Below are 17,742 nucleotides of genomic sequence, written 5' to 3' on the forward strand. Positions count from 1 at the left end.
CCTAATTTGCTGGGAAGTGGCGGTGCGGTCCCCTACGGCACTGCGTAGGATCGGTCTTGGCGTGCATCCGTGCGTCGCTGCGGTCCGGTCCCAGGTCGACGGGCACGTGCATCTTCCGCCGACCACTAGCGACAACATCGATGTACTGTGGAGACCTCACGCCCCACGTGTTGAGCAATTCGGCGGTACGTCCACCCGGCCTCCCGCATGCCCACTATACGCCCTCACTCAAAGTCCGTCAACTGCACATACGGTTCACGTCCACGCTGTCGCGGCATGCTACCAGTGTTAAAGACTGCGATGGAGCTCCGTATGCCACGGCAAACTGGCTGACACTGACGGCGGCGGTGCACAAATGCTGCGCAGCTAGCGCCATTCGACGGCCAACACCGCGGTTCCTGGTGTGTCCGCTGTGCCGTGCGTGTGATCATTGCTTGTACAGCCCTCTCGCAGTGTCCGTAGCAAGTATGGTGGGTCTGACACACCGGTGTCAATGTGTTCTTTTTTCCATTTCCAGGAGTGTAGTTTTAATAGATTATTCAATAATGGTGGAATGCAATACTATACCTCTACACTCTACTTAAAAAATACGATCAGGACCTATAATGAGTTATAAAAATATGCACTGCATGTGTATAGTTTTAACGTAGATACCGACTACACACACCAAACCCACCCACTCACACACACTCACTCACACACACACACACACACACACACACACACATACACACACACACATACACACACACACACACACACCCACACACACGCACACACAACACACAGTGATGCCGACAGCCCTTTTGTTGACAATCTGTTGGTGAAAGTCAATGCTAATCTGTCGGATGATTTAAATCAGTTCGTCTGCCACGTTACTTCCAATAGAATGCATTAGCAGCTATGGCTGGCAGAAACCACGCAGCGCTGATGACAGTATGGTGTTGTAAATAAATAGTTATGATTAACCAGCGATCTATAATTATTTACCACATGCACAGCATGCTTAGGATTTTCGTGTTGTGTTCCGTAAAGTACGTTATTTTTTGTCAGTCTGAGAAATTTACAAGTTTGGATTAACAGATGTGGGCCATAATTATCTTCGGAACAATACTGAACCATATTTTACTGTTAGCTCAGTGTTAACATACGTATATTTCCGAAGGACTATTAGACGTACTCTTGTGCGCCAATTCATATCGTTTTTAATGCTTGTCTGATCTGTAGGTCGCTAACTGTTTGTGAGAGTTCCTCTTCTTCAGAGGAAGCAGTGTGTTAGTCTGTCTTGTGGTACATCGATCGTAATTTGCCGCAGCAGACGTAGCTAAAAACCATGTTTAATAGTCCCATCATGATTGTAAAAATGACACAAGTTACTGCGTATTTGTCTGAGAACGTTTTTATTAGTACAGTAAACTTAATAAATTCACAAATGCAGGTAAACTCGGCTACTGTCAGAGTATCTCATTGCTGGTGTTATTCTCAGTATTTAGAGATATGTATAGTAATAACCTTTTTTAAGAGAAGTTTTATTCATATAGAGTTCTCTGACTGCAGAGTGCTTTCGACAGGTGACACGCTATACACCTTATCATGCGCCAGCTTCTTGTGATTAGAGACGTCGCCAAAAGTGCGTGGACTTCCATCAGATCCTGTTTCTTTAATAGCCTCAGGGCCGTCTAAGTGTTCTGGACGCCAAGAACGCAGGCAGGGGGAAGGAATGCATTGTCCATTAACTAGATGAACACACAGGCTGGTGATTCCTCCCAATTTATCATTTTGCGTAGGATGTTTTCCCACGTCTGCCGTCAGCCAATGCTTGTACTTTGAGGCTGTTGTGATGATGATGATCATGTTTGGTTTGTGGGGCGCTCAACTGCGTGGTTATCAGCGCCCGTACAATTACCCAATCTTTGCTCAGTCCAATTTCGCCACTTTCCTGGATGATGATGAAATGATGAGGACAACACAAACACCCAGTCATCTCGAGGCAGGTGAAAATCCCCGACCCCGCCGGGAATCGAACCCGGGACCCCGTGCTCGGGAAGCGAGAACGCTACCGCGAGACCACGAGCGGCGGACAGGCTGTTGTGGTTCTTCCCTGGGACTAGGTGTTCCATTTGCATGGGGAATGCCATCGAAACAACACCTCTGAGCTACCTGGAGTCTTGTGGTGGTTGCGGGAATTGAGAAGAAATTGTGAAGACTTCACTGTTATCAGTTAAGTGAGCCCGTTTTATTCAGCAACCATAGTGCGTGTATAGTTCACAATTTCATTCCCGTTGGTGCTATGTCAATTGTAACTGAGTCTTTGGTAAATATGCTTAACAACAGACTGTGCACGAACTCTGCTGCTCTCTAAGATCACATTTTGCAGTCATGTGAAAGGTGCCATGACCTCTGTGAGCTTATAACTTTGTATGTAAGAACAATTTAAGTTTTGTTGCACTGTGGCCATCGCTCAGTCTCATATGTGTATGTGGCGATGACGTATATACTTCACATCGTTTCTGTATCTGTTTACGAGTGCTATAGTGATGTCACACACTAATATTGGGAGAGCTACATGTCTTTTTATTCTGCTTGGAAGCCCTGACAGATCTCTCGCCCACTGTCTGTATGCTTCCCAGGACTGTATTTTTCACGCTTAATTTTTCCCGACATGTCCAGTATGGTCCACTTGCAGGGGTTGGGAATATAGCAGTTGCATCAGTCCAGCCCAAGTTTGAATGAACCTCCAGGTTAACAATACCCATAGGGGAAGGTCGCAGAAGGATTGTTGGCTCCTTTTGTGGAGTTTTTTACGTGTCTCCCCGGGATATAACACACACACACTCACTAATGATTGTGCAATAGAATGAGACTGTCACTCTGCAGCGGAGTGTGCGCTGATATGAAACTTCCTGGAAGATTAAAACTGTGTGCCGGACCGAGACTCGAACTCGGGATCTTTGCCTTTCGCGGGCAAGTGCTCTACCAACTGAGCTACCCAAGCACGACTCACGCCCCGCCCTCAGAGTCTGGAAGGTAGGAGACGAGGTACTGGCAGAAGTAAAGATGTGAGGACGGGGCGTGAGTCGAACATGGTAGCTCAGTTGGTAGAGCACTTGCCCGCGAAAGGGAAAGGTCCCGAGTTCGAGTCTCGATCCGGCACACAGTTTTAATCTACCAGGAAGATGGTACAATAGTTTATAACGTGAGACATGCCATAATTCCACCTGGGAGCCCTGGTTAACTGAGACTGACAAAGCTCAAGCATAATCGCTAGTTTTGGAAGCAGGGTTAAGATTGGCCCCGTGAGAAAGAGGAGAGGGGGGGGGGGGGAGGGGCGAGTGCTTGGCGCTTAAACTGTTAGCAAGAGTGTCGGCAAGTAACTACTGGTTTACTGTGCCAGGATGCCAGATTTCATAGCAGTGCCTTTTGCACCAGCCACCAAGTCGGTCGCTTCATGTCGGAAACGATTGCAATGACATATTTTTTAAATAATACATATTTCTCTACCATTTCTGGGGAGATTTTCTCTACCATTCCTGGGGAGAACTTGTGGAATAGTGTTGGTAAGACATGTGGGACTCTCTTGTTCGTGGCCAGGGACTCGGTGGCGGGTGCAGCTGCTCGAAGAGTTCCATAACTTATTGGCATCTCACTTCACTCATTCGACCCGCATTATATAGTGAATGCAGGGTTGGGAGGGAGGATGGTGTCAGTTCCTAGATCCTCATTATCTAGGTGTACATTTGTAGCAGTCTTTGATATTTCCAACGTTATGTTGGAATCTGTTTGCCATTGTTACTGTGGACTTCAGATCCCTAAGACAAAACTGATATAGCAGCAGTGTCTTTTGTTCTAGAAACCAGGTCAGAGAATATTACACCAATAATAATGCAACTTCGTCAGCTATTGCATGGTTGGAGCAGTGTTCACAGTATACATCTCACGTCAGTGTCAGAGAGGAGTGATAACCCGCAGGCGTCTTGTTTTTCACTGGGGTTGTTGCAGATACTGGTCAGCTCTATCTCTATGTGTGTATTTTGTAGCGCTATACTACACGCATACAGTATTTTTGGTTGGAAGCACCAGAATTTTATTATGATGTCACACAATCTAATAATGTAATGGTGGGTTAGCAGGGGTTTATTTACCGTGGTGTGGTATTTCTTATCCATACAGAATCTTTGGTTGGAGATCGGTAGTACTTATATTTATAGTGTTGTGTACATTTCTAACACAAACATTAGTCCTGGCAAGCACACAGTAGTAATGAAGTGGTGGCTTAGTAATGATAAATAATTCGGACCAATGCTGCATTGTTATTGGCTGAGAGCACCATGACATCGACATGATGCAATGTTGACGTGATGCAATGTGACGTGACACTGACGTAACGGGAACAGTGGATAGGAACTCATGTAAGTAGTTAGAAATTTGGGAAAATAACGAAAAATAGGAAATAAAAGTAAATTGTGGAAAATACGGTAAAAATAAGAAACTGGGTGAAAAATACGTAACACTGGGGAACATACATAAGAATGTGGAAAATATTGATAAATACATAAAATTGCGGAAGAATGAGAGTACTTACATAGCTGCCTTATTGTGGTCTCTGCAGGTGCCTCAAATGACATAATTTAAAATTGTTATTAACAAATAGAGCTTGAGTGACATGGCATAACGTAATTTTTATTAACAAATAAATACAGCTTCATCCTCTCCCGATGTGGCAGAGCTCCAAAGCTCCACCCACTCAAGTGTCCTACTCATAAAAGATGAAGATGGGGAAGTGTGTTTCAATCTCGTCAATCGAGGAGGATGGGCGGGAAGGGAGAATGGGTGAGTAGGGTAGGCGGTTTGGGTTGACCTGAGTGACCTTGATCAATTCTTGGTGGTCCACCAGTGGGAAACGAGTGGGCGGAGGGTGGGGGGTGGCCTTGAATATAAGGAGTCCAAGTTGGTGACCTGAGACCCAATTTGTAGCCTGACACCTGATGTGAGAAGATCGTTATCTTGGCTTGAACTCTCCTTACTATCCTAGTTGAGCCCACTTATCAGTACGACGTTGCACTAGCTCTGACCAATATACATTTACTGATTTGATTGGAAAGTGAGTCATAAAGCCGTTATGTCTGCTGCTGAGGCAAGTTGGCCCACAACTGTTTTAACTGGTCCTTAATATCCTCGATGTTGGCACTGGTACTGTTGAGCTGGACCCATACACGTACCATTGGGGACAGATCTGGAGATCTTGTTGGTCACAGCAGTGTATCAACATCAAGTAGACAGTTCGTAGAGACACGAGGCACATGTCGACGAGCATCGTCCTGTTGAAAAATGGCACTAAGATACTGCCGCATGAGAGCTAAGACGTGGGGATGCTGCACATCCGTGACGTATCATTGTGCAGTCAGAGTTCCCTCAATGATTACCAGCAGTGGCTCCCCATACCATGACGCTAGGAGTAACACTGTACCTCTCCAAAACGTTGAAAGAGTGGAACCTTTTCCTAAGTCGTCTCTATACTCGCCGACGATGATCACCTGGTGTAGTGCAGAATCACGATTCATCGCTCAACACAATGCGAACCCATTCATCAGCAGTCCATGCCTCCCCATCACGGCACCACTCCAAACGGAGTTGTTTGTGTTGTGTTCATGGCAGCCTACATATGGGACGCTAATTCTCTGTCCCAGACCCTGCTACTCTCAGGGTAGTGGTGTGGGACGACTCACGCTGTTGCAGGGTGACCATCACACATTCTCCGATCCCAGGCTTATATGTGAGAGGGTTACGATATTCCTAGTGCACAATGTGGCGATTCTCCCTTGTGGTAATCAGAGGTGGTCCACCGGAACCATGTCTGCCATTACGGTCCCATGTAGTCTTACTTCAGGCCAGTGACACATGAATGCCCCAAAAATCTAGATACTACACCATTCGATCACCCAGCCAAATAGAAATCCACAATGATGCATCTTTGAAACTCTGCCAGGTGCTGATAATGCTGTCGCATACATGATCGCAGCATCTCCATATCCTTCACAAATGATCACTCACGATCTGACGCTGCCCGTGCCACTTACATATCCTACCCGGTCTGGCAACAACACGAACAACAGTAACGCACTATGGTGGCCTTTCTACCCTACTGGCCATTAAAATTGCTACACCAAGTAGAAATGCAGTTGATAAACGGGTATTCATTGGACAAATATATTATACCAGAACTGACATGTGATTACATTTTCACGCAATTTGGATGCATAGATTCTGAGAAATTAGTACCCAGAACAACCACCACTGGACGTAATAACGGCCTTGATACGCCTGGGCATTCAGTCAAACAGAGCTTGGATGGAGTGTACAGGTACAGTTGTCCATGCAGCTTCAACACGGTACCACAGTTCATCAAGAGTAGTGACTGGCGTATTGTGACGAGCCAGTTGCTCGGCCACCATTGACCAGACGTTTTCAATTGGTGAGAGATCTGGTGAATGTGCTGGCCAGGGCAGTAGTCGAACATTTTCTATATCCAGAAAGGCCCGTACAGGACCTGCAACATGCGGTCGTGCATTGTCCTGCTGAAATGTAGGGTTTCGCAGGGATCGAATGAAAGGTAGAGCCACGGGTCGTAACACATCTGAAATGTAACGTCCACTGTTCAAAGTGCCGTCTATGCGAACAAGAGGTGACCGAGACGTGTAACCGATGGCACCCCATACCATCACGCCGGGTAATACGCCAGTATGGTGATGACGAATACACGCTTCCAATATGCGTTCACCGCGATGTCGCCAAACACGGATGCGACCATCATGATGCTGTAAACAGAATCTGGATTCATTCGAAAAAATGACGTTTTGCCATCCTAGCACCCACGTTCTTCGTTGAGTACACCATCGCAGGCGTTCCTGTCTGTGATGCAGCGTCAAGGGTAACCGCAGCCATGGTCTCCGAGCTGATAGTCCATTCTGCTGCAAATGTCGCCGAACTGTTCGTGCAGATAGTTGTCTTGCAAACGTCCCCATCTCTGGACGCAGGGATCGTGACGTGGCTGCACGATCCGTTACAGCCATGCGGAGAAAATGCCTGCCATCTCGACTGCTAGTGATACGAGGCCGTTGGTATCCATATTACCCTCCTGAACCCATCGATTCCATATTCCGTTAACAGTCGTCGGATCTTGACCAACGCGAGCAGCAATGTCGCGATACGATAAACCGCAATGGCGATAGGCTACAATCCGACCTTTATCAAAGTCGGAAACGTGATGGTAGGCATTTCTCCTCCTTACACGAGGCATCACAACAACGTTTCATTAGGCAACGCCGGTCAACTGCTGTTTGTGTATGAGAAATCGGTTGGAAACTTTCCTCATATCAGCACGTTGTAGGTGTTGTCACCGGCGCCAACCTTGTGTGAATGCTCTGAAAAGCTTATCATTTGCATATCACAGTATCTTCTTCCTGTCGGTTAAATTTCGCATCTGTAGCACGTCATCTTCGTCGTGTATTTTTATGGCCAGTAGTGTATTTGTCACAGACAGTTGCAACTTTAACCATTTACAAACCCACGAATGTTCCGTGCATGTGTAAAGTTACACTGGCATCCGATCGAGTATTCTGAGTGTTTCATTTTCTTTTGTCAGGTGGTGCAGCGTAGCTCTTGGTTTTGTACGTATCTAACACGTGTAAGTTCGAACAGAAATTCCTGTTCTATAACTGTATTTTTGTGTTTTATCTGTGCCATGGCTTGTGTTCTACACCTTGGCTGTGTTTCGTAAAATTCAGCTCATAGCTCAATGAGTTATCGTTATTCTTTTTTAAGTTTCCTTGATTTATAAACCTTTATGTAATTCTTATGTTCTTCATGAGAAATTTTAAAATTAGTGTGATTCTTATCGCGGTAAGAGCTTTATGCATGATGTTTCTAGTTGTACTAATAGCTACCGCAGGTGGAATTGATAGTAAAAGAAACCCCAAATTCAGTTCAAATATGGCTGTACCGACGTGCTGAGCTGGGCGTTACTAGTGTGCGACGCTGTTCTAGGTCACAGCAGAGGAGGAGATTAAGGCGGCGCGTGCTGCATGAATGACAACCTCGACTGCCGTGACCTCTGCTTTGTTACCAACGGCACTTATTCACTCCACAGACGCAGCGACTTCTTGTCCATAACAATACGAATACATTACTGCCCGCAGCTGAGGAGAATGCGCGCGTCAGTACTGGAGCTGCGAAGGGATGATATGATCTGGACAGAATAATCTGCATTGTTCTAAAAACATTTTCATGAATACAGCTACGTGAGAATTGTAACTGTGATTAATGTGAAGAGATGTGAGCTACCTAAATGTGTTAAATCGTCTCATGCCTTCAGTGGACTAATGTTTCCAGAAACAATGATGGTCAGATTCTCCATTTGTTGACATGGTATCAGTAAAAGATGTGTCAATAATTTATTAATACTGGTACTGTGTATGCAACTATTAAATTAAAAACCACGCCAGTGGCTTGATTTTCTCGTCAGCTTTTAGCTTTCATTGTGCATATGACGTCTGCATTCACTTCTCGCTAGCTGTTAATAAAAAATTGAAGAAACTCTGAGGTCATCACCGGCAAACAATAATACACATAAGTGCTGCTAATGAAGGCTACGGAAATATTTTTCGGACGTGCAGTAGCAGAGTTCACGAGGCGGAGCGGGGCGGAAGAGAGCCAGCGGATGGATTGATTCCCCGCACCTGCCACACCCCTCGCAGGCATTCTTCTCAGTTGCCATGTGTAGATATGCGAGCCGAATGATCTCACTGGGATGAAGAATATGACAAAGGCGTGGTTACAACGTTAGCTCCTATACAGGGAACTCAAACAAGCAGTGCTTAATTTTTAGAATTTTAGGTGCCGGAAAGCACCTCTTCAACCATACAACCCTCACCCCCCGCCCCCACCCCCAGTCATTAAATCACAAGTTTCGAGTTTTGAAAACTTGTGATAACACTTACAATGATAAATCATTTTTTTACAAAACACTGTTCTGAAATTCAGGTTTTTGAAGCATAATTTCTTATAATAATAATAGTAAAAAAACAAGATTTAATACGAACAACAGAAGGTACAGCCTGTCCTTTGCTCCCTAGTTCTTCTCGGTACATATCGGCACAAGTCGTTAGTCTTCGTGACTATCTACATCTACATCTGCATATACATCCATACTCCGCAAGACACCTGACGGTGTGTGGCGGAGGGTATCTTGAGTACCTCTATCGGTTCTCCCTTCTATTCCAGTCTCGTATTGTTCGTGGAAAGAAGGATTGTCGGTATGCCTCTGTGTGGGCTCTAATCTCTCTTATTGTATCCTCATGGTCTCTTCGCGAGATATACGTAGGAGAGAGCAATATACTGCTTGACTCCTCGGTGAAGGTATGTTCTCGAAACTTCAACAAAAGCCCGTACCGAGCTACTGAGCGTCTCTCCCGCAGAGTCTTCCACTGGACTTTATCTATCATCTCCGTAACGCTTTCGCGATTACTAAATGATCCTGTAACGAAGCGCGCTGCTCTCCATTGGATCTTCTCTATCTCTTCTATCAAACCTATCTGGTAAGGATCCCACACTGCTGAGCAGTATTCAAGCAGTGGGAGCACAAGCGTACTGTAACCTACTTCCTTTGTTTTCAGATTGCATTTCCTTAGGATTCTTCCAATGAATCTCAGTCTGGCATCTACTTTACCGACGATCAACTTTATATGCTCAGTCCATTTTAAATCACTCCTAATGCGTACTCCCAGATAATTTATGGAATTAACTGCTTCCAGTTGCTGACCTGCTATATTGTAGCTAATTGATAAGGCATCTTTCTTTCTATGTATTCGCAGCACATTACACTTGTCTACATTGAGATTCAATTGCCATTCCCTGTACCATGCGTCAATTCGCTGCAGATCCTCCTGCATTTCAGTACAATTTTCCATTGTTACAACCTCTCCATATACCACAGCATCATCCGCAAAAAGCCTCAGTGAACTTCCGATGTCATCCACAAGGTCATTTATGTATATTGTGAATAGCAACGGTCCTACGACGCTCCCCTGCGGCACACCTGAAATCACTCTTACTTCGGAAGACTTCTCTCCATTGAGAATGACATGCTGCGTCCTGTTATCTAGGAACTCTTCAATCCAATCAAACAATTAGTCTGATAGTCCATATGCTCTTACTTTGTTCATTAAACGCCTGTGGGGAACTGTATCGAACGCCTTGCGGAAGTCAAGAAACACAGCATCTACCTGGGAACCCGTGTCTATGGCCCTCTGAGTCTCGTGGATGAATAGCGCGAGCTGGGTTTCACACGATAGTCTCTTTCGAACCCATGGTGATTCCTACAGAGTAAATTTCTAGTCTCCAAAAAAGTCATTAAACTCGAACGTAATACGTGTCGTGTTTTCAACTGCTGCCAGCTGCAAGTTCAAACAGCTGCCTTATAGTAGCCCGGTGAACGCGTTAATTAATAAAGCACTTAGAGATGAATGACGATCAAGATATTTGCAGCCTGTCAGGGTCAGGTACAATTCCTAATTCCCGCACGAACACACACACACACACACACACACACACACACACACACACGCACGCACACACACACACACATACACACACACACACAGTGCCTTGCCCCACGCCCCTGCCCATCACAGCGCCGGCCCAGCGGCAAATTATAGTTAGGTTGCGATTTAACACACATGTACTGCTTTAAATCTCCGGTGCCGACGTGATCCCGTGAATTAAAAAAAATTCCCTGGGAGGGGCCAGAACGCTGTTCCGACCGAAATTAAGCCCTACCTGCAGGTGTTAAAACCTGAAAGAAGACATAATTTTAGTGTCTACCGTAGTGGGAGCAATTGCCCTCTCAAGGGGTAAAAACAAAAGAGTACAATTGCGTTCTGGTCACGAAACTAAATTATTTTTAAAACATTTGTATATTATCACTACTCCGTAAGATTACATGTTACCAATAATTACATTTTTTTAATACTAGCATAAACTCATAACAATGTTGTGGGTTAAAACTTTTTAAATGAATGTATGAAGCTCATCTTCACATAGTCCGCCAGAAACACACATAGTTACTCCCAAGCATCTACAACAGTAAGCTGAGCACGTACATCACAGATGCTTAAATGTACTATGAAAATGCGTTCTCAGAATTGTGGATAGTTCGCACTACAGAACAGAAATTGCCTCATTATTTAATTCGCTATAATAAACAAACTAATTCACAGCACAACAGTTACTGTGTAATTGCTACTACACTGCTGTAGGCCGACACTGTATTATTATTAGTTAGTAGTAGTAACAGTGGTCAGACACAAACCGTTGGTAGCCTGAAGTATTCCATCTTCTGCCAGTTCAGAAATAAAAAGTCCAGCAATTAAGCGATTCAGTATGCCTAAGTACAACGTGTTCCAAAATGAATATATGGGTTTTAAGGCTTTGCATCATTTATACATTCAGCTCACAATCATAAATAATACATCGAATAAAAGACAACTCAAATGGTTTTTCTTACAAGTGTTCAATCTCAGTACCATTCGTCACCCATCGTGTCGATAGGCGAGTTCTTCTGAAACCTTGATAAGTGTGTCTGGAGCAATTATTACAACAATTCTGTTTCGAAAGTCGGGAAGATCAGCTGATAGTGGAGGCACATGCACTTAATCTTTTATGAACCAGCAAAGGTAAAAATCGCGTGGAGTCAGATCGTGTGTGAACATGGAGGACACACAAAACAAGCTCTGTCTCAGACTTACTGTGGCCCCAGCGGTCACTTACTGAGTTATGCCAATGAGGCAGCGCACCATCTTGCTGCCAAATAAAGTTCTATGTTTCAGCTTCTTCCAATTCAGGAAAGGACCATAGTTCTAGCACTTCAAAATAAGAAACACCAGTTACAGTTGCTTAATTGAGAAATAAAGTTCCATAAAATTTCCGTCACAGTATAGCACAAAGAACATTCAACTTTTCGGAGTCTCTTTGCAACTGTACCATCTCATGAGAATTTGCTGACCACCAGATCCACACATAATTTTTTTTTGTCACCTTTTTACTTAGGTGAAATCTCGATTCACCACCGAAAACAAGGCCCAGAAAATCTTCGTCCTCGCGCAGCAACATTTCGTTTGCACAGTTATCACGTCAGCCGTAGTCTGCAGGATTTACAGCTTGGAACTGTTAGTTCACGACTAGCCTTCCGAACTTATTTCTTGGGGCTGCACGTGAAACACTCTCCCTCGTTCAACACGTTCTTGAGTCACTCTTGCGCACAGGTATACAAACAAAACTGTTCGAGTTGCTCTTTCATTTGATGTGTTATTTACAATTGTAAGTTGAATGTAATAAATGCTTAAAACTTTAAAACCTGTGTATTCATCTTGAAACGTTCCCCATAATGCAAATATTTTAATTTGATTGATTCTGAATTATGGTCAGGGTGTGGGTTAACCAAATGTCACCAGGGTGCAAAGGAAGGATGTTTTGTAACGGATGTCTACCCTCAATATAGAAAGTTAGTTTTCTTTTCTGAGAAGTAGCGTAGTGGCCTGAGATTTGCTTCATCCGTCTATAAAAAATTTTTGTCTATTAATAAGCCCAATCAGTTGTCTCACTGAGTCATTAGCTCGTGTTTTAAGAAAACACCAACAAAAACTAAATGTTGTCTACCTTTCATCATTTTAAAAAAGAAATAGTTCAAAAAAATTCTTTTAGCGTTGGAAAGTTAGTTCGGTGCTTATGATGGTGGAGAGAGGGGTCGGGGTTCTAGCTAATATCTGACTGCACTCAGGGCTAATGGCCTCAGAAAGGTTGGCAGCTAGTGGTCTACAGTAAGAGATTGTAGGAAATTGTGGGGCCCCTTGTTACACTTTGTTTTGGTATGGACAATAGAACCTGGTCTCTTACTGCTATACTGATCAGTTGCATTTACTGTTTTACATTATTTACTATCGATTTCGGAGCAATTACGGCTTCTCTTCGAGTACTAAGCACGGTTTATCGCTGTGATATACCAACGCAAGTAGGCGAAGCTAGTATTGTATCGGACATGTAAACTTTTTCGAATGGTTCAAATAGCTCTGAGAACTTAGAACTACTTAAACCTAACTTACCTAAGGACATTATACACATCCATGCCCAAGGCAGGATTTGAACCTGCGACCGTAGCGGTCGCGCGATTCCAGACTGAAGCGCCTAGAACCCACTCGGCCACACCGGCCGGCAAGCTTCTTCGAAATTATAAGTTTTGCTGAAGGTTGTATTGGAACATTCTTCACACTAAACAGTACTATGATACGTTACGTAATAGAATCACAAAACTCATTTCGTAAGAATATATGGTCGTTGATTTCTTATGCTTTTCCACCCATTGCATTTTGAACGTATAAATTTTTGGAGAAAGTCAATTCTGTTACAAGTTTTAATTCAACAGTAAATGGTATCACCATTAGTGTAAGTGCAAGAAATAAAACTGAGTACTAAGTTTCCACATCGGGAGAAATCCGACTGCAATAAGCAAAAATTCGCAATAAAGTTATTAAAGTTTTAAACAGAATTGACCTATATCAAAATGTTAGTTTAACCTATAGTGAAACATCTGTCACACGTACAGTAAAGATTGTTCACTTCTACAAGGGAGCAATTCTCATTGGCCCAACACTCATAAATATGGTATTGAATCAAGCCCTCTTTGCAACTATTATTGATCGTGCAGTATTGTTTCCTGTTCGTCGCTGAATGTTCTCGGAAAAATCTTGTTAGTTCCAAAAACAGGTCTCATGGCCAGTTATTTGTTATCCCATAAAGTTGTAAGTCTATCACTTAATGTATTTATTGGAACTGAACATTTGTTATTCGTTTCCCTGATTGTCATTGCAAGAACAAAATATTTCGGAGCTGACCTCTCCAAATTACGGCGTTATGGAAGCATCAAGAACACTTTCTTTTTTACACACAAGCTAGTTTCGGTGATACTGTCATCATAAACAGTGAGTTTGTATTGTCTCTCTCTTTCTTTCAAGTCGTACAACTTATTTTCCTTAAGTATTATGTACGTGTTGTCCGCCTCCACTGCTGAGTGGTCAGCGCGGCAGAATGCCATGCGAGGGGCCCGTATTCGACCCCCATCCACATCGACACCAAGTCGCCTAAATGGCGTCAGCTAACAAGACTTGCACTAGCCGACCGATGTACCCTACCGGAGGCCCACGTGTTGTTCAGTTTACTGGATAAATACTGAACTTCATCGTTGCACGTGAAAACCTAGTTAATCAGGCTCAAAGAGGCATGTTTCTGCCCCCTTTCATGAAATTGTCGTTAGAAATCAGTCTAGTTGACTAATTTATTGCATTTCTTGTTATTATATTTCTGTGTTGGGAGAAGGATAGATTGGGACTCATTTTTTATTGATTATTATTTTGATATTCACATTAACAACCGGTTTTACCCTTTCTCCGTAATCTCCACCATGAATAAGCTGTGCGATGTGTGGGTGTGCGATAATTGTGTATGCATATGTATCAGTATTGATCAGGGTGGTTCTTGTTTTTTACTCCTCTTTGTAGAATACTGGAAACTTTCCGTTGAATCTTGTTCAAACACGGTTTGTAGCCTGATGTGGTCGAGGACAACGGACGTGTCGCCTTTTTTAATCGTTTGTAATTATTCAAGCAATCCAACGTGGAGTAAAGGAGATATTCCATCGAAATCTGCTCAAAATTTCGTTCGGTAAACTAACATGGATCCAGAACAGCGGCCTCCCGCCTTTCAGCGCCCTCCCCATTGAACAAACACCTGATGCCTCTTCAGCGTTTCTGCGATTTGTTCGACATCTCCCACTCCTTACAGATCACCTGGCAACGGCAACTAACGAGGGAAGTAAGCAGATCTTGAAAAGACTCTGCTTATGGTGACAGCGTGATGAGTGCATCGTGTCCTTCAGAGTACGCCTAATGTAAGTTTCAATTTTGATCGGGATCCATTAAACATTTCAGTCTTCGATGTGAAAAAGCACCTTTTTACTTAAACTAACAACCAGGAGAATTAACGCCCTTTGGTATCGTCTGAAGTGAATATTTACTTGTTTCCTTTTTACAGATCATGTGTACGACCTCTGCAGCAAATTATCAGTCTGATAAACAATAACTACTTTGCTCGCTGACAGTGAGACCACAAAGCAATCAGATTTTGGTAAGTTTTTGTATTTATGGCACATGAAATTCAGGACACATATACCAACAGCACGAAGCATCTCACTGCAACTCTCAGTGATTCTCGAACAAAGCGACTTTGAAATTTTCCGATTCTGTCTAGTACCCTATGGTAAAGATGTTTTTTTTTTATTTTATTTTCTTACGCTGGGTAAGATTGGCTCTGTGGTAGAGTGCTAGCCTCGCAGCCGGGGTACTTGAGTTTAATTCCCAGCTAGTCCCAATTTTTAGTGAAGGTGCATATTCTATCAGCATTGCTGTGAAACGTAAAATACATAAAGAGAGAAACAAATCGCGGGCCCTCGAGACTGGTAACAACTGGTTCGCTCATTCGAGTCCTGTTTCGGTCATTATTTTTTTCGTTATTTCCGGTCATTTCTAATACTTACATCATTTAAATATAAAATTCATCAAACATATGTCAATGAACACATATCTAACGGTAATTTTCATGAAAAATGTATGGTTTCTTACTTGTAATTACATATCATGCACAAGAAACTAGTTCTCATTACAAATATAAATTCTTTGTACAAGATTGTTAATAAAGACAGTTTAAATTAAAAAAATAAACATTACAAATGAAATTTTTTCAGGTTTGTGTATTCTACTCTTCAAGGAAATAATCGTGGAAAATGCAACCCTGTCTAAAATTTATCAGGGGCGGGAATTTTTTTCGTCTCTGCAGCTTTTTTCCTTACTTTTTTTACCTACTAAGTTCCTCACATTCCTGAATATGTCTAAGCTTATTCTCCCCAGCCCACCACGTGGGATCGATTTTTTTTACAAATGGGAACCCCCTTTTTATTGTCGATTCAGTTTCTGCGGCAAAAAATACCTGGGGTTAATTTGGAACATTTTTTTTTTCGATACGAAGTAAATGGCAATGTAATCTGCGGGAGAGGTACGGGGGTTGCATGGAAGAATACACAGAAATCACCACCCTCATGGTGAGATTTGAGGGGATTCTTCGAAATCAAGCATCCTGATGGTGTGGAAACTCACCGAAATCAGTCCTGAAGGGAACAGAAAATTACGTTACGTTAAAGGTATCGTATTTGCCAGACTTCTAAATTCCTAAACGTAAAAGTTTTACTGTACAATCAAATCTACAAAACTAAATTAAATTTTTAACACTAATATCAATTGTTTAGTACAAATAAGTTTACACTTTTTTCGAAAAATTAACGTAGAATCATATGAGCCGTTTCTTAATAGAAAAAACCGGAAAAATTTAATTTTGTCGGTTACAGCGCCATCTATCATGAATGGAAAAAATGTTTTTTGTAAATCCTCCCCAGTCATTTTTTGCGTAGAATAAAAATCTGCAATAAAAATGGGGGCCCGTGGTTCCCATACGAAAAAATTTGACTTCTCCTCGATGGTGGGGGTGGGGTGGGATGGGGTGAGGTTTATGGAATGGTCAGTTTTAACACAAACGTATGTCCCCCTTGAAAATATTAACTTTTCATTTGGAACATTTTATTCGAACTTTTCGTATTTTTCGAGAAATTAAGTTGTTCTGTGTTAAAAAAAATAGCCAGTATATCCGAACTTGCGTGTGGCGAATTTTAGCAGTATTAATGTATTTTTGACAATTTACTTTGAAGTTAGCTTCCACCCTCAGTAGGATCAAACGACCGTATCCTACTCAGTTTCCTGATCAGAAAAAATACTCACACGCCATGGAAGATTTTGAGAGATTGAGATTTATTGATATTAATAGACGTTCTCTAAATTGAAGCTGGAGGGGGAGGTAAGGGTCTATCGATGTTAACGGCACAGACTATACAAAATCAGCGACGATGAATGAAAATGCGTGCACACCGGGATTCGAACCTAGGACTTCCTGATTATTAGGCAGTTGTGCTAACCACTGCGCTACCTGAACACAGTGTACATCGCGACTGTATGGACTACCTCAGCAATTATCTCAGCCGACCCACACTCCCACCAGCGCCATCAGACTGGGAATGGAACCCAGTATCTACTGCTTACTAGGCACTTGCATTAACCACTGCACCCACCCAAACACAGTGTATATTTCGACCACACGCAGTATTCAGCATGCCTCGCAGAGGAACTACACTCCCACTAAGCGCATCCTATATGCAGTCGCTGTCCATATGCTCCATACTCGCTGCTCAGAGATTCCTGCAGGAGGTCGGACGTATTTGTGCATCCGCACTGAAGAAGGTGGATTCGTTGCCCATCGAGAAAAATCCTTTATATGAATGCGTGGTGTCTATTCTGTCGGACATGTCCGAAACAACTGACAGCACGCATTAATATAACAGATTTGTAGTTCGCATACTGGATTTAGCTACATGTTTCCTTCGAGATACATCTCTAATGATGAAATGCATCTTGGTGTGCAAATCCTGTGCAACATCTTCGACCAGTTTTTTCGGGATGTGTGAGTGTTGTGTGTTGCGATGTTCAAAGCTTATTTAGAGCCCAAGAGTATCCATATCCTATCATCATCGAGCAA

This window comes from Schistocerca cancellata, chromosome 4, assembly GCF_023864275.1.
Source record: "Schistocerca cancellata isolate TAMUIC-IGC-003103 chromosome 4, iqSchCanc2.1, whole genome shotgun sequence".
NCBI lineage: Eukaryota > Metazoa > Arthropoda > Insecta > Orthoptera > Acrididae > Schistocerca > Schistocerca cancellata.